This window comes from Dromiciops gliroides, chromosome 3, assembly GCF_019393635.1.
Source record: "Dromiciops gliroides isolate mDroGli1 chromosome 3, mDroGli1.pri, whole genome shotgun sequence".
In the NCBI taxonomy this organism is placed as follows: domain Eukaryota; kingdom Metazoa; phylum Chordata; class Mammalia; order Microbiotheria; family Microbiotheriidae; genus Dromiciops; species Dromiciops gliroides.
The window spans coordinates 518,258,258-518,277,775 of NC_057863.1; the positions used below are offsets into that span (position 1 = coordinate 518,258,258).

Here is a 19,518-nt window from a genome sequence, read left to right on the forward strand (position 1 = left end):
TCTTTAACCCTTCCCTCCTTATCCTCTTCTCCTCCTATATTCCTGGAGGGTTAGATAGATTACTCCTCCCAATTGGGTGTGTATATTATTCCCTCCTTGAGGCAACTCTGATGAGATTAAAGTCTTTGAGCTAATTCTGTGTTCTAAATTTAGAACATATTCAGATTTCAATCAGATTTTTGCTTTCAGATTAAAGAATAGGAAGGTCCATGCTTACTTACAGGCCAGATGGGCTGAAAATGATCCTCTCATTAAATTGTACCACCCTATAGCTTGAGACATTGCATCCTGGAAGCATGGGTCCACTGTAAGAAGGACCTAAAAGCCAAAAACTAGGACAGCAAGATGAGCAGGCAGAGAAAGCAGCAGACCATCAAAAGTTTCTTTGGTGGCAAGGTAGATCAAAATAAGCCCTCAGAAGAAAATAACAAAGTCAAAATTCCTACATCCAAATCTTCCAAGAAAAATATGAATTGGTCTCAGGCAATAGAGGTACTCAAAAAGGACTTTGATGATAAAGTAAGAGAGGTAGAGGGAAAAGTTAGAGAAGTAGAGGAAAAAATGGAAAGAGAAATGAGATTGAGGTATGAGGGTCATGAAAAGAAAAAGTCAATAGCTTGAAAAGACAAATTGGACAAATGGAAAAGAAGGCATAGAAGCTTTCAGAAGAAAATCATTGCTTAAGAATTATGATACAGCAAATATAAGATAATGAATTTATGAGACATCAAGATACAATAAAGCAAATCCAAATGAATAAAAAAGTAGAGGGCAATATGAAATATCTCCTTGTGAAAAGAGCTGACCTGGAAAATAGATCCAGGAGAAATAATTTGGAAATCATTGGACTACTTGAAAATCATGACCAAAAAAAGAACTTAGACATCATCTTCCAAGAAATTGTCAGGGAAAATTGCCCTGATATTCTAGAAGCAGAAGGTAAAGTAGAAATGGAAAGAATCCACCTATCACCTTATGAAAGAAATTCCAAAAGGAAAACTTCTAGGAATATTGTAGTCAAATTCCAGAGATCCCAGATCAAGGAGAAAATATTGCCAGCAACTAGAAAAAAAAGGAATTCAAATACTGTGGAGCACCAGTCAAGATAGCACAAGATCTAGCAGCTTCTACATTAAAGGACTGGAAGGCATGGAATATGTTATTCCAGAGGGCAAAGGAACTGGGATTGCAACCAAAAATCATCTATGCAGAAAAACTGTCTCTAATTTTTCAGAGGAAAAAATGGGACTTCAATGAAAAAGAGGACTTTCAGGCATTTGTGAGGAAAAGACCTGAAATTAATAGAAATTTTGACTTTCAAATTCTAGACCCTAGAGAAACATACAATGGTAAAGAAGAAAAAGAAATCATGAGGGATATTAAAAGGTTAAACTGTTTACATTCCTACATGGGAAGATAATAATTCTAAGTCATAAGAACTTTCTCAGTATTAGGACAGCTGAAGGAAATACACTTAGAGGACACAGGTCTGAACTGAATATGAAGGTATTATATCTGTAAAGCATTTATTTTTTATTTATAATTGTTTTATTTTTTGTGGGGTAGGCAGGGTGGGGTGGCTTATGTCTGGGGCTGGATTTGGCCTTGGGTCCTCCTGAGTCCACAGCTGGCGTTTTGTCCATTATGTCACCTATGTGACCCATGATGACATCTTTAAAATAAAGTTAAGGAGTAAGAGGAATGCACTGGAAGAAAGGGAAAGAGAGAGATAGAAGGTGGTAAAGTAGCTCACATAAAACAAACAAGAGCTTATGGAATGGAGAAAAATGGGGAAGGAGCAGGGGAGTGAGTGAGCCTTATTCTCATCAAAATTAGCTCAAAGAGGGAATAACATGCACTCTCAAGTGGGTATAGTAATATATTTTTCCCTGAGGGAAAGTGGGAGGTGAAGGGGGTAAGGGAGGAGAGGCAAAGGAAGGGAGGGCAGATTGAGGGAGGGGGCAGTAAAAAGCAAAATAATTTTTGAGGACGGATAGGGTGAAAGAAGATTGAAAATAGAGTAAATTTAAAGGGGGGAGGGAATAGGATGGAGGGTAACAGTGAGCAATAGTAATTGTGAAAGAAATGATGAGCAGGATGCTATCAGAAGGATGTATGCAAAATGCAATCCATCTTCAGAGAAAGAACTGATGGTATTTGAATATAGATCAAAGTATAATGTTATTTGTTAATTTCTCTTTCTAAAGTTATTTTGCCTGTTTTCTTTCACAACCTGATAAACGTGAAGATGTTTTGCATCACTGCACATGTATAACTTATATTGAATTGCTTGATTTCTTAGGAAGGGGTGAGAAGGGAGGGAGGAAGGAAATATTGGAACACAAAATTTTTAAAAATCAGTGTGAATAAATTTGGTTTTTTACATGGAACTTGGGGAGAATTCTAAATAAGTAAATGAAATAAAATTGGGTAAAAAAGAAGTTGTACTGATTTCCTCTCGTTACAGTGACAGACATATTTGATAAGCATTCATTTTCATCTTTTATGCCTTGCTTTATTTTTATGATTATAAAGTCATTTTGAATAGAATTATTTATGCTACTACATTTCAAAAGAATCTTTAGTGATTTGGATACATGGATTGGAGACATTTTGATGAAAAAGAACCTCTTATACACTTCAAATAAATGCTTTTTCATAATCAATGAACAATAAGCAGAATGGGATCTAATATTATCCACATCTTTCATTCAACTGGGAAGTCGTAAAGATGCTATCTATTGTTGAATATCACTTGAAAAAAGACCTGATTGTTCTCCACAGATAGCCTCATTTAGTATTTCTACAATTAGTGAATATATTGCTCCCATCTATGACTGCTTCTCTAATTCCTATTTGCATTGATGGTTTAGGTCCCTGAGAGTTGCTAACTACTACTATTCTGGATTCTATAGTTAACCATAGAGGGTTGACAATTTTTTTTACTACCATAGTGCACAAGCCTTCGCTGTTAAGATTATCCACTGATTATCACTCAATAAGCTTAATTAGCTTTTTGCAAAGTATTTACTATGGTAGAGTTTTATTTGTTCCCAAAAAGAGACATGATTATGAAAGACTTTAAAAACCAAAGAGAGGTTTTTATATTTTATCTTAAAGGTAATTGGGAGCCTCTAGACTTTATTGAATTAGAGGAGGGAAAGGACTTAACCAGATTTGTTCTAATTTTCATAAATGGAAAAAATAAATTTGGCAGATAAGTGGTGAATGGATAAGACTGGTGAAACAAGGAGAAAATATTGCAATGTCCCAGTGAGTTAATAAGGGCCTATTCTAGGGTGGTATCTATGTGAGTGGGTAGAGAGACTAGGAGGATAGCTGTGCCTGTGACAGTAATAGGAAACTTGGAATGGTTTGGGGAAAAGATGAGCTCTGCTTTTGTCATTTTGAGTTAGAAATATTTGTGGCACATTTTGTTAAAGATGGTAGTTGGCAATGTGAGACTGGAAATGAGGTGAAAGTTGGGACTTGACATATAGATCTAAGAATCACCTGCATACAGATAATTGTTGAGCTTATAGAAACTGATGAGATCAACAAGCTAGAGAGTTTAGAATGAAAAGAGTGTTCATGTCCTTGGGTACACTCATGGTTAATAAGCATGATCCAGCTAAGGAGACTGAAAAGGACAATCAAATGGGCAAAATGAAATGTTCTTACTTTTGTAGTGGAGAGATATAGAATAATAACTGTGAGGGATAATCAGATAAGGTGGGATGTTTTTATTTGTTTTGCTTTTGTATTAGGTTGAGGCATACATGGGCATATTTGTCAGCAGGTGTAAAAGAGCCAGAAGTTAGAGGAGATTGAAGATTAGAGAGAGTGTGGTGATAATAGAGGGAATATTATGCTAGAAAAAAAAGTGGGAAAGAATGGGATCAAGGTAGAATGGAGATGGATTTCCCTTTGTAAAAAGAATAGTTACTTCTTTATGTAAGACATGGATGTGGAAAGAAATAGTGAGGGGAAAATTCTGAGTTGTGAGATTAGAAACAGGGAAGAAGAGGGAGCTCTCTGTGAATATCTTGGGTTTTTTTACATAACATGAAATCCTCAGTTGCATTCGGGGGGAGGGGGGAAGGGGGGAAGGAATGATGCCATGAGAGACTTAAAAAGGAATGAAAACATTTGTAATAACCACTATAATACTATAACAGACTATTAGGACAATATAAAAGGAGTGCCTTGCTGCAGTAAGGGCCCAGTTAAGATTATGTGACATAAATTTGTAGAGGACTCATTCAGTATGTTTTCATCAGTTTCTCTATCTCTGTACAGTATCAGGTAAATGAGTGATAATGGTGGATACTGGGATTAATGTAAGATAGGAGTTTGACAAGACATGACTATAAGAGGACAAGGGGTCAAGAGATTTGAATGTAGAGGATAGTGTAGCATTCTTTTTTTATTCACCAATGGATCAAAAGAGGTAAAGGAGAGTTTTGGCCATGAATGGATGATTTCCTGAAAAAGAACTGAGTTCTAGAAAGAATGAAGATTATAATATGGATGAAGAAGAGGAATGGTTTCAAAAGGCATAGGAAAAGATATAATAGTAAAATATTGGGTCCAGATAAAGGAATTTTGGAGTTCATAAATATGGAAATGGAAGATATAGGTGATAGAAAGAATCAGGATATAAATGACTATGTGTAAGAGTTGAGTAGATTGGAAATTTGGTAAGTTTGAGTATTTGAGGGAGCTTTGATATCTATTTTGAAGCCCCTTAGTATGAGTGCAAGATCTGGGATGGTGAGAAAGGATGTGAGCCAGAAAATGAATTCATTGAGGAAGAAAAAATAGAATGTTCTGGAGGTTGATAATACAATGGTTTCAAGGATCTGGATTGGGTGAGAAATTTGGATACTGTGAGTCTCATGGGAGGAGAGACTGCTTAATGAGGATGATAGAGAGAATCTGGAAATGACAATGGAGAGCATTGCATTCTGACTCTTCAATTATGATCAATCAATTGAATGAAAGGGTGGTGAGAGTACAACTATCAGTGGGGTTGGGCAGATATTCAATGCCATCAGGAAGGAGCAATGTCTCAATGAATATCCAAATTTGGAAAAAGTGAGAAAGGAATAGGTTTAAGATTAAAGAATATTTGTTAATAATGGTGTAAACATTCAAGAGACCACTATGTAAGTGGGGCTTATAGATCAGAAGTGTAACATTGGAGGACATGGTAGTGTTGAGGGGGATGAAAGTAAGAATGTGGTAAGCTACAAACAGAGAAAGGGATTTGGGCATGGGCAGCTAGAGATACAGATATTACATATAGATATATAGCCCTACTTTAGATATGTAATCATAATGAATTTCCATGTGTGAGAAAGTAAGCATAAAGGTCAGTAGTTATTGGAGTTCTGATGATTACTTTTAAAAATTTTTAATGTTAAGGTCAGAGAACTTCCCCTCTTAAGATATGTTATATATTGATCCCATAATATCTTCACAATTGTCTCACCTCCAACTAGGATCTACTTACATATTCCTGGTCAATTGTTTTCCTATCTTTGTTCTTTTTAGTGCCATATCTACTTCCCCTTCTATATAACTCAGTGACTAATGTTAGGGTTCAGGTATAGTGGAATTGTTCAATTGTCATTGATAGAAAAAAAATAATCTATTAGTATAATTTTTACATTTTATCCATATCATCTCTTCTATTTTGTCCTACTTTCCATCTTAAATGTTCTCAGAATGACTTTGTTTAGTTGATTGTCTTGACAAACAACTTTAAATTACTTTTACACAAAATAGCTTCTTCCCAACGATCTCTGAGTTTGGATGCTCAGGTAACATTTTCTCCATTTTACAGATGAGAAAAGAGAGACTCGAAGAGATTAAGAGACTTGAGTATCTGAGTCAGGACTTGAATCCATACCTGACATGATCATGAGCCAAGATCATCATTAAAGGTAATTTTATGCAAGATTATTTGTTTCTTTAGTTATTTCTTATTTCTCCTAATTGAAGAACCACTTGGACAATGGCATAGGTAGATCAAGAATTCTGAAATCTAGGGCTACCACGAAAAGATAAATGTGTCCAGAGAGTGAGGTTGTTGACATATAATGTCAGATTATACTGAACTGGCACTCCAGTTTGCCAAACTTATGACCATGACCACTTTTAAGGTATACTAGAGTAAAAATTACTTTTAGTTTTCTACCAGACCAGATATCGTCCAAGTCTAAAATTCTATCGTTCTTTCATTCCAGAAAAACCTGGTTCTAGAATCTCCTCTTTTTTATCATCATCATCATCATCATCATCATCATCATCATCATCATCATCATCATCATCATTATCAACATTATTACTATTTAGAGATTCTTCTCAAATGGTTCCAAGATTTCTTTCCTTTTCACCATTTTAAGAACATTCAAACACAACAATTTTGGGACACCATAGGAATCTCCTCTTAAGTCAGATCAGTAACATTTCTGAAACTTATACTCTTAGAGTATTGTCTGACACAGTGGGATGTTAAGGAACTTGTCCAGGGTCACATCATGTATCAGAGGTGAAGTATGAACCCAAGTCTTAACACATTGCCTCTATTTACACTTCAGACTTTGACATTTTCATTTGACTCAAAGTCATAAGATTTTTTTTTTTTTTTTAGTGAGGCAATTGGGGTTAAGTGACTTGCCCAGGGTCACACAGCTAGTAAGTGTTAAGTGTCTGTGGCTGGATTTGAACTCAGGTACTCCTGACTCCAGGGCCAGTGCTCTATCCATGCGCCACCTAGCTGCCCCTAGAGTCATAAGATTTTGAATACAGAAGGGACCATGGAGATAATAGTCTAACCCCTCTCATTTACATATGATGACATGAGAATTCAGATAAAATTATTTACTATCTTTTCTTCTTTGCCACAACTTTCCTATATCATATTTTATTTATTTACATAGGATTTTTTATGTTGGCCCCCAAATAGAATCTCCTTAAGGGTAGGGATCCAATCTTTGTCATTCTTGGCCAGTGTCCATACCAATGTCTTGCCCATAGGAAGTATTCAATAATAAATGGTCCCATTTTGAAGTAGCAAAGAACCAGAAATTAGTTCCTATTGATCAGAGATGGCTAAACAAATTGTGGTATATGATTATAATGAATATTATTGTACTATAAAAATGATGAATGTTAATAAGGAATAAGGGGAAATTGTGTGAAATGAGGAAAAATGAAGTAAACTAAACAGGTAAAACTATGTAAACAGTGACATCAGTGTAAATTGTAAGAACAATAAGCAAAGAATGAATACAATGTAATTATAATTATTAAGCTTGGTCCTGAAAACCTGAGAATGTGCTTCCCCATGAGTCTTTGCAGAAATATGGGAATGTGGATGTGGAACACTGACTTTGTTTTATGTCAAACTTGTTTATGTTGGTTTTGCTTATCTACTTTTTTGCTTTTCTTTTGTTAATCTTTTTATGAGGGAAGTATGGCTCTCTTCCTGGGGGAGAGAAAGGGATAAATTAGAAAATAAATGTGATGTGAAAACAAAAGTTATCAAAAATTAAAAATTAGTGGTGCTAAGCTCCTTATCTGAACTTCCTCTCTAAACTTTCAGAAACATACCTCCCAGGGCCACTGTAACCTCTGGTTTGCAAACAATTAAAAAATTGCTGATTAAAATATTCTGAAGTCTTTGATAAAAATCACTGAAAGTTTCCCATCTGTTTTTTGCAGGGCAATGAGGGTTAAGTGGCTTTCCCAGGGTCACACAGCTAGTAAATGTCAAGGGGCTGAGGCTAGATTTGAACTCAGGTCCTTCTGAATTCAGGGCCAGTGCTTTATCCACTACACCACCTAGCTGCCCCCTTCCCATCTTTTTTATCATCATCATCATCATCATCATCATCATCATCATTATCAACATTATTACTATTTAGAGATTCTTCTCAAATGGTTCCAAGATTTCTTTCCTTTTCACCATTTTAAGAACATTCAAACACAACAATTTTGGGACACCATCTAGCTGGTAATTTCAGTGATTTCTCCATATGTATTATGAAGATTATTTTAACAGTCTCAACAGATTAAGCTGCTTGGTACAGTCCCACACTTATTCACTACAAACACTATTCATAGGTGCTCAAAGCTTCCCTTCTAGCATTTAGAATGGCAGCTAATAGAGGCTGTTGCATTATTCTCTGTTTTCTCCTTCATATTCCTACATGAACTAGAATAGAAAATGAAAGGCACACTGACTTAGAATCAGAAGACTTGGGTATAAGTCTGGCCTCTAGCTCTGTAAGTAGAGGTGAATCACTTCCCTTCTACTTCCCAAGGTACCTTAAATTCACAATGTATATATGTATATGTCTACACATGTATCACATATGCATGTATGAATAAACATACAGGCATAATATATGTGTGTATGTGTATATGAATACATATATATGTATACATACATGGTATACACTCACACACACTCATATCTTCAAAAATTGTCTATGAAGACAAAGATTTGCAAACTCTAAAATTCTAGATAAATAGGACTTGTTTTATGAAATGAAAGGCTTTTTTATCCCCTCCCCCCCCCCAAAAAAAAGAAGAATGTGAGCTTCTTGTAAATAAAGGCTATGAATTTTTTGTCTTTGTATTACCAGTGCCTAGCATTGTACCTTGGAAACAGTAGGCATTTAATAACAGTTGTTTAATTGAATGAACAGGTTTAAATCCCAGGTCTGCCATTTATCTTATTTGATTTTTCTTTTGGCAAGGCAATGATGGTTAAGTGACTTGCCCAGGGTCACACAGCTAGTAAGTGTTAATTGTCTGAGGCCAGATTTGAATTCAGGTCCTCCTGAATCCAGGGCCAGTGCTTTAGCCACTGTGCCACCTAGCTGCCCCCTTGCCATTTATTATGAATATGATTTTGGGGAAGTCACTTAAACACTTATCTGTAAAATTAGGAATATCAAGAAGTTGACCTATATTATCTCTGAAGCTCCTTCCAGCTCTGTAACTTTATGAATTGAAGCAAGTTCCTCAAATATTTCTAGGCTCAAATAGAAAAATCAGTTGTACAATATGCGACTGAAAAAAGTTTTCAATACCAATTAGATGGTCAGCAGATTTTTTTTTGGTATGCTTTATTTTTGAGGGGTGAAAGGATTTAAGGATCAGGGAAGGGGGAGAGGGTGAAAGGAAAGCAAGTACAAATATTGCATTCTGTTGGCTCCCTATTTAAGCCCCCTTGTTATGATCTTATATAGAAAAGCAGAGTTATTTGAAATTTGCAAAGAAATATGCCTTGAGTATCCCATAGGCCACCCGAAGTGTTTTTGCCATATCTTAACAAGGCAAATTGTTCTCATTTGTCAAGAAGTCAAGTGACTTTTATTCACTGGTATTTGTTGAGAATTAACTTGATTATGTAATCATTATACAAATGTCTTTTACAAGCAAGAAATTAACTTGGCATTTCTGTTTATTTACAAAAATGTGTTGGAATGACCCCTAGCAAAGCTATGAATATTTGCTACATACATACAAATTTCTTCTGCATTGTATGATTGGGGCAATGCAATAAGTAATCATTTATTGACATGCTAGTTGAAGTCTATCAGTTTTAAATGTTATAAAGAAATGGTAGATGGTCAGTTATCTATGTGTGTGTATGTATATATATCTATATATGTTTGTGCTTATGTACATATATATAATTATGTTTCTATACACACATGCATATATGTCTTTGATGCCCTATCTTCTTAGTTGTGTTTGACTCTTCATGACCCCATTTGGGGTTTTCTTGGTAAAGAAACTGGAGTGTTTGCTATTTCCTTCTCCAGTTCATTTTAAGACTGAGGCAAACAGGGTAAAGCAACTTGCCTAGGGTCACACAGCTAATAAGTATCTGAGTTCAGATTTGAACTCATAAAGATGAGTCTTTCTGAGTCCAGGCTCAGCACTCCTTCTGCTATAACACTCAGCTGCCCCTGTATGTGTATATGTGTATACAGAAATAAAAAAATCAATTGCTGCTACTGAATATAAACTGTGCCTCTGAAATGAACTTCAGACATAAATAACCATATTTGGGAAATAGTAGTGTATTATAGTAATAGTGGTGGTAGTGGTAGCAGCAGCAGCAAAAACTGTCATTGTAGTAGTCATGGGAGTTGCCATAGGAGTCCCCCAGCAGTAGTACTTTAAGGTTTGCTAGTCACAGTGCCTAGTTAGGCTCAGGTCTCAGCTCCATCACTAAATTCTATAATATAAGATTTAGAAGGAATTTCAAAGATCATCTGTACTTTACCATGATTCTTTCTTTGTCATCACTGGCAAGTGATCATTGGCTTCTAAAGGCCTCCAGTGATGGAGAACCCACTAGCTCTTGAGACAACACATTCCATGTTTGGACAATTCATTGAATGTGATGTCAAAAGACCTGAGTTTCAGTTCCAACTCTGCTATGTCCTATCTGTCTAATCTGAGACAGAAGGTCTCAGAGACTTAGTATCCCCATCTGTAAAAAAGGAGAGAGTAGGGTAAGGTGATTCTGAGTTCTCCTTCAGCTGTAGATCTATGATCTTATTATCTTATAAACTCCCTTTTAGGAAATCTATAATTCTCTTATCCTAATTAGTAAATTAATATGTAATTCTAAGTATGTAATTATTTAATTCTAATTGATAAATATATGTGTCAATATAGAATTCCTTGATCCAAATTTGGTAAAAAAAAAAAAAAAGTTTTCTTTTCCTTACTTTGAGCCTTGATCTACTTCTTGCCATTTTCCATCCATTACTCCTAATTGTATCCTTTTCAGCCTGCCACAAGTCTTATCCTTCTTCCTTATGCCAGAATTTCATCTACTTTAAGGCACAGTGATCCAGCTCAGTCCATCTGAGGCTTTCTTCCCCCTATGAAATAACAATATCAAATATTATGATCTCAACTCCCTTTTTCTGATTGTATTTTTCTGCATGCTCTCTAATCTAGCAATTCATTTCCTAAAAAGGGCACCTGTGCCTGAATATAGTAATTCAGATGTGGTTTTACCATGCCCAGGCACAGAAGTACTTCAACTTCCTCATCCTGGATGTTACCTCTTATAATGTAGGCCATTATCTTATAAGGTCTTTTGCTCCCATGACACACTATTGAGATATATTTAGTTTTCAATTCACTAACACTCTTTCATACTAGCTATTGTCTAGCTATAACTTCTTCATCCTTACTAGCTACATTTTTTAAGAAGGGTATTTCACTTTTCTGAGCCTCAGTTTCCTCCTATATAAAACAAAGAAAATAATTGTATTTGTAGCTAGGTGGTACAGTAGATAGAGTAAAGGACAAGGAGCTAAGAAAACCTTTATTTGATCCTGCCTTAGATACTCACTAGCTGTATGACCCTGGACATGTCACTTAATCTCTTTAGCTTCAACTAGTTCATCTGTAAAATGGGTGTAATAGCAAATACTTCATAAGATTGTTAGGTGACCAAGTGAGATAACATATATAAAGCCCTTTGCAAATTTCAGCAGGATACATAAATTCTAGACAGCAGCAGCAGCATTAGCATTGCCTATCTCGAATGGCTATTACATGGAATAATACTCTTTGTAAACTGTAAATGAGACATGAATGTGAGCTATTATCATTGCAAGCATTTTAACAAATCTTCATGACCAGCCAAAATGTTTCCATGCAACAGATTTTTAACATCTCATTGATGACACTTGAACATTTTTCTGTATGCCAATCAACTTTACATTAGGTAAACCTGCCTTGGTTTAAGCTAAGAAAAAGTAATGCCATTTCAAAGTGCATTAGTCAGAGGCAGAGCTTCCAGGAATAATGAAGCAGCTGGGAAAATGTACTTTTCCCTGATCAAACCACATCTGGAGTCCTGTGGTCAGTTCTGGGCATCACATTTTAGGAAGGCCAGTGATCCAATTTAGTTCAATTCAATAAGGTCTATTTCCCATTTTCCATGCCCTGTTCATCCACCTCAACTCAGCTATATAGAGATAGTCATGTCCTTGATCTTACAAACTTACCACTCCCATATTCATGAATTCTGAAATTCCCTAATCTGGTCACAGGCTCTTGCCATTCTACCTCTCCATTTGCCTTAGGAACTCAAAACCTGTTCTTTGTACTCATGATGACCTCTAATCATTTAGCCCCTTAGTCCATTCCCAGGCGATCAACCTAGTACTGGCTATGTTGTCTCTCCTTCTCCATCTTGACCCATTAGTGAATAACTAATTCTATACTGTTCTATTCTTTAATGCCATTGTCATTTTATTTTGTCATTAACCTTGCTCTACCAAGCTTCAGTCCTGGATTACCCCCCACCATCTGCTGCTGAACCAAGCTAGAGAGAATTGTGGAATGATAATAACTGGATCCACTAAAAATTGTTACATATTCTCAACTGGATGCCACTAAAGCAAGGTAGTAGCTCTCTCTTCATCTGTGATTCCTGGGTTTCCTGGCTTCCTTCATGTCCCGGAAAAAAACAAAACACAAACCTCTACAAAAAGCCTTTCCAAATCCCTGTTAATTCTTGTGCCCTTCCCTTGTATGTCATCTCTATTTTATTCTTTATTTCTTTATCCTTTATCTTCCCTAATGGAATCACTATCTCATTTACCAGAACAACTTTTCCAAAATTTTTGTTCTCTCTTCAAATCTCCCATAGCTTTCCCTCTCCTTGTCCTCTCAGCAGAAAACCTTGCCTCATATTTCATTGAAAAAATTTAAGATATTCACTGATACCTTCCTCTTATCAGTTTCTCATCTCAAATCTCACAGCTGCTCCTATGTCCACCTTCATTCTTATCCTTTAACCTTGTCCCACACAGAAGCAGGCTTTCTGTTTGCCAACGCAAACCTCTGTATGTGCACAGTTAATTCCATTATAGGCCATATTCTTCAACAGATTGTCCCCCTCTATCATCCCCACTTTCACTTATCTTTGATCTCTCCCTGTCTACTGGCTGCTTCCCTTCTGCTTACAAACATACCCATCATCAACAAACCCTCACTTGATCCATATCTTTCCTCCCTTTTGTGGTTAATCTCCTTGAGAAAGTCATGTACATTATGTGACTCTTTTTCTTTTCTTTCATCCTTTACTTAACTTTCTACCACCTGGTTTCAAACTCTAACACTTAACTAAAAATGTTCTCTCTCTAAAGTTACCACTCATCTCTTAGTTGCCTAATTTGATGTCCTCTTCTCAATTCTGATCATTCTTGACCTTTCTGCAGCCTTTGAAACTATCAATCACCCTCTCGTCTTTGATAACCTTTCTGCTTGAGGTTTTTATTATAACACTACTTTATTCTAGTTCTCCTACCTACTGAGTCACTCCTGTTCAGTCACCTTGGCAAGATCTTAACCCAGCCCTATGTCCTTCAGCTTATTTTCCTGAAATCTGTCCTTAGCTCCCTTCTCTTCTACCACTATATTATTTCACTTAGTGATTCCATTAGATTCTATGTATTCAAATATCATAGATTCTCAAGTCTACTTTTTCATCCTTAACTTCTCTGATCTCCAGTCTCCCATTTCCAAAAGACATTTAAAACTGGATGTCCCATAGACATCTTAAACTTTACATGTCCAAACTGACAAAAAGGTCAAAGTATCCACCCCCCACTCCAACTCTCTCATTTTCTTATCTTCCTATTACTGTCAGGGATACTGCCATATTGCCAGTCATCTGGGCTTACAACCTACATTTTCTTCCTCAGCTCCTTTCTCTCCTATCAACACACATATCCAATCTCTTGCCAAGACCTGTTAATCCATTTTGTATGCCCCCCCAACATTTTCTCTTCTTTGACTGCCATCACCCTGGTACAAGCCCTTATCACCTTATGCCTGGACTATTGTAATAGCCTGCTGATTGTTCTCCCTGCCACAAGTCTCTCACCATATTAGTCCATCTTCTACTCAGCCATCAAACATATCTTCCTAAAGTATAGCTTTGACCATTTCACTTTCCTACTCAGTAAATTGAAATGACAACCTATGACTTCCAAGAGTCAAACTCATCATACCCTTCCCTACCCACCTTTCCAATTTTCTTATACTTTGTTCATCTCCACATACAGTGTTCCAACGACACTGACCTCCTTATCGTTTGTCCCACAAGACACTCCACCTAATTGGACATTTTCATTGGTTGTCCCATATGCTTGGAATTTTCTCCCTCTTCATCTCCAGCTCCTGAGTTCCTTGGCTTTAAGTCCCAGCAAAAAAAAAATAATAATTAAAATAACAAATAAAAATCACATTCTCTACAAGAAACTTTTCTGAATTTCTCTTAATTATTGTGACTTTCCCCTGTATATAATCTCTATTTTAACTTGCATATAGTCATATTGTGTTTTTATTTTATATATATATTTGTTTGTATGTCATTTATTTTACTGTGAGTTCCTTGAGAGAAGGGAGTGTTTTTTTGTTGTCTGTTTTTTATATTCTCTGTATCTTCAGTGCTTAGCCCAGTGCCTGGCCTAGAGTAGGTGCTTAAAAAATGTCTATTGACTCCCAGACTGTTAAGTGCCTTTCCTTGTCTAGTTCCCTTTAACTTCAAATATTGTAGTTATTCTGGAGGCAATTCCCAGTTCTAACCGTACTCAAGAAATTCCCCTGCTCTGGCAGAAGGCTAGTTTCAAGTATCACAGCCTAGGAAATTCTCCCCTCCTTTAATTAGTAAATTGGATTTTAGAGTCATTGTCTATGAACTCCCTCTTGTGGGTTCTAATACTTGAATTGGAAAGAATTCTTGATATTCCAATCCTTCCCTGGCTGCAACCATTTTGGAATCTGTGAAATTACAATATTAAGGTTCTTTCCTCTTTGGCTGAGAGGGTGAATACATAGAGCTTCCATGTTCTTCAAGACCAAAGACTTTATTAACAGATCATGGGAGAGGAGTACGTAAACATGCATAGTTGCTACCATCCCCTCCCACTTCTACCCTCCCAGACAGAGATAATGTAGTTATATAGATTTTCTTTGACATAAGCCAGAAGAAACAATGAAATTCATTTCTGTTCTTTTTTTCCTTTCCCCCATCTAGGACAGTTATAATCACTGATTGCTATGTCACTGTTTCACCTATTGAATAAGATACAATGGGACATTTAGAAGAATCATTAAAAGGAAAAAGGTTTTTTTAACCTATAAAAGCTTTTTTTTCTAAATTAATATTGATACATAAATGAATTTTCACTTGAATTAAATATCATAGAATCAATCTCAGGTCTACTTACCTTATCAAAAATACCAATGTCAAATTTGTCAGTTCCGTTAGGAAAGCTGACATGAAGACATTTGTCATTAATGCAGTTGTCCCTAACCCAGAAAACAACTGATACTAGAACCCACACAGGCAGTGATTTTTAGATAGACAGAGACTATGCTTCTAAAACCATAGGAAAAAATAGAACACAAGAATGTCTGGGTAGAATTTAACCTCCTTGGTAGCATGGACTATTTTAATTTTCTCTTTGATTTTATTGTGACTATCATAGCCCTCATACATAGTAAATACTTAATAGATGTTAGTTAAATTGAATTGTTAAGGTTAAGTGTGTGTGTTGGAGAAGTGGTAGGAGCAGGATGTGAAATAAATACTTGTAGTCTTCAAAAGTACAACTCAGAGGGGCAGCTAGGTGGCGCAGTGGATAGAGCACCGGCCCTGGATTCAGGAGTACCTGAGTTCAAATGCAACCTCAGACACTTAACACTAGCTGTGTGACCCTGGGCAAGTCACTTAACCCCAATGCCTCACTAAAAAAAAAAATTCAAACAAACAAACAAACAAAAAGTACAACTCAGAGAAGACAAAATCAGGAAAGGACATATTACTATGAGGTAGTAATATGGAAAGAAAGTCATGGCAATGCAATAAATATATTACAAATATAGAAAAATTGTTGGCATTAGTTCTGCTATTATTTGAATCTATTTTTGTAATATAATGAGTCCCTATTGCTATCACAATTGAAGACTATAGTTGGAAGAATCTGGGAGCAAAAATTGAATATGTAATGACCAAGATTTAGACCACTTCATTGACTCTCCATTAATACCGGGCCACAGTGTATAGAGAACTGGATCTGGAGTCAGGAAAACCTGATTTAAAATCTGACCTCAGACACCTACTAGATCTGTGATCCTGGGCAAGCCACTTAATCTCTGTTTGCCTCAGTTTCCTCATCTGTAAAATTAAGATAATAATGGCATCTACTTCCCACAGGGTTGTTCCAAAGATGAAACAAGATAGTAACTGTGAAATGCTATGTGCCTGGCACATAGTGAATGATATATAAATGCTAGCTATTATAATTTTGATTATGTTCAGAGAATTACATATAAAAAACAGGTAGGCTATGACACAATAGGGCTTTTCAAGGAAATCTCATGTCCCACATATTAAAGTCTTCTGGAAAAGAGATTTTGTTAATATGATAGGGTGTCTGAGCAATATCAAGAGAACTAGAGAAAAGCTTCTGGCAGGTTGATTGGACCTTTTGTGGAGGATTTAGAAGATGGAAGAAGAGTTGCCCAGAATGAGAGATCATGGATAGGTTGTAATATATATCATTGGAGGGACTACATTTTTGATGACATCATATTAATGACCTTTAAGGTAAGGAATATGTACTGTCAGTGTAGTGACCATTTATTGGAAATCTCTCTTCCTATATAGGTTAAATAGATGGCCTCTAGCTGTTCTTTCAACACTAAGACTCTGTGATTCCTTGTTCTTTATACCACTCTTTGGACCACATAGATTTGATGAAAAGTTTGTAAGACAACAGTTTCCATGAAGAATGCATTCAGTTGAACACTTGTTTTCATAAGCCTTTCTTTTCCTCTACTTCCTTTATTCTGTGGATCAAAATCTGGTTTGTGTTGGGAAAAGTACCACCACAACCACCACTCCAACAAATCCTTAATTTTAATTAAACATTATCCAAGGAAGTTTCTACATATGTTTGCAATTGGTTTAAATATGTGCATGTATAAGAACAGAAGGACAGAAGGAAGGAAGGATGGAAGGAAGAAATGAGGGGGAAACATATTTATTACGTGTCTATTATGTACCAGGCATTGTGCTAATTGCTTTAAAAATATATCATTTAGTCCTCACTACAACTGTGCTATTATTATCCCCCTATATAGTTGTAGAAATTGATGCAACAGAAGGTAGTTGATTTGCCCCAAATCACATAGCTGGTGAGTGTATGATATGAGGCCATATGTGAATTCAGGTCTTCCTTTCTCCAAGCCTATCACTCTATCCATTGTGCCACCTAGCTTCCTTCCAGCATATAAGCGCACATATTGGTGTACAATATTTGAATAGCCTTTTACTGTGTGAAATTATAAACTCCTTCTAACCAAATATCATATATAATATGTGTGTATCCTAATAATTTAATTAAACAAACAAGGCATTGCCCATAATACTATTCTGCCTAGAATAAACATGCACACACAAATACATACCCACATGTAGACATATTAACCTATAAGTCAGAAGAAGTAAGTTCCAATTATGGAACTTCCACTTACCATCCTTGTGACCTTGGGAAGTTATTGAACTTTTCTCATCCTCAATCTCTTGACCTGTAGGTAGTACCTGTTTTACCTCTCTCTTTTACAGGGTTGTGAGCATAACATGAAATATATGGGAATAACTAGACAATTATGATTTTATACTCTCCAGATGTAATGTATTAATCCAAATTCTAGATGTCTAATACCAGTGCAGAGTAAAACCTCAGTGGCTGTTCTGTGCTTCATATATATTGATAACTAGGTTTACTTATCATTAATAGGACTTTTATCCATATCTGTTCCCATTGATGGAGATGTTTTCATTCAGTCAGTTGGTTTTACTTTTGCTTTCTTATGATACCTAATGGGAGTTAGTTCATACCCAAGGGACCAATTTTTCCCCCTTATGTAAGTCAATTAGACCTTTGGGCTGATTGTCATGGATATCAAATCAACTGAGCTATTTAATCCTTAATTTCAATACATATTTAATAACTGAATTGTTGAATTTGGCTTTTGTGGTCAAATGTTTCCTGCTCACATGAATGGAAATTAGGAAATCTGTGAGAGAAATATTGGAATGAATTTCTCCCTCCTCTTAAGGTGATGGTTGACAATTCTCTGCATCATTGGACTGTGACTATATGTGCTTGAATTATCCAGAATGGAGATATATATCTATATATCTATATCTACATATGTGTGTATGTATGTATGTATATATGTATATGTGTATATATATATATATTAAAATATAATTCTCTGACTCCAGAATGTAAGAAGGTAAATGAAGTGTCTACTTTCAATGTTAATTTAGTTTGTCCTCTCTCCATATTTCATTTGTAAAATGTTAAATGCCCAAATTATACATAACCCTTAAAAATTCTTTCTGCACTTTTAACCCATCATATGAGAAATATCTTGTGATATGTTTTGTAAAGTGGAAAAATTAATCAGTGAAAAAAAATTAAATGTATTATGAATCATCATCGCTATAAAATTTCAAGTGTCTGTTATACAGAATACTATCTTCTATTTAAATTAATAAAGTAAGCATCCAAAATTTCCTGAAAACATTTACATTTTTTTCAGTAACAAATTAGTACCATAATATGGCTCTCTATGGCTCATTCAAACAGAATGTGGAACTTATATTGCTATAATAGATAGATGGAAGTTATAATGGATAGAGCACTGAATCTGAAGTCAGGAAGACGAGTTCAAATCCAACCTCATACATTTAATAACTTTGCTACCTTGGCCAAGTGACTTAATCTTACTTTTCTTATCTGTAAAATGTGGATGTTGTTAAAAATAAAATGAGATGAGATTTGGGGAGACTTTGAAAACCTTAAAATGTTATATAAAAGCTAGCTATTATTATGTGGATTTTTCATTTTTATAAGATAAGTATATAAACTTTTTGTCAAATTATTTTTAAAATAAATTAAAGAGTATTTGAAGCTCTGGAAACATAATATTGGGATGATAAAAACATGAAAGCAGTTAGTTATATCAAGAGTAGTATTGTATTTCCAAAGATGCTTATTATACATATATATACACATATATACATATATGTATATGTGCATACACATTTATATACATGTTTACACACATACACTCACCATATTTGTGTACTGGATAATGTACATAGAAATAATAACTTTTTAAAAACTACTTTTATTTCTCCATTACAAATATTTACAGATTACTTCTTCTTGAGAGGTCTCTTATAAAAATTGAAAGCTGAGTAAAACTAATAATATGGTAACCTCAACTGAAAGTGCATGAAATATTTTACAACTTTAGAAGGCACCCTCTGTTATTGTTTTTTTAATTAACAGAAATCTATTTTCTTTCTTATTAATTTCCCAACCTATTGGAAAAAATAAAAGAAAAACAAATTTCTTACAAATATGCATAGCT

General features: G+C 35.4%; 1 protein-coding gene across 1 annotated transcript in view; it reads left to right on the plus strand.

The window, feature by feature from the left end:
- Positions 1-19,518, plus strand: part of CNTN5 (contactin 5) — a 1,623,595-nt gene that overhangs the window by 159,767 nt on the left and 1,444,310 nt on the right. The window contains 1 exon segment of the mRNA XM_043997073.1: positions 5,849-5,948. The gene's annotated coding sequence lies outside the window, so the exon portion shown is untranslated.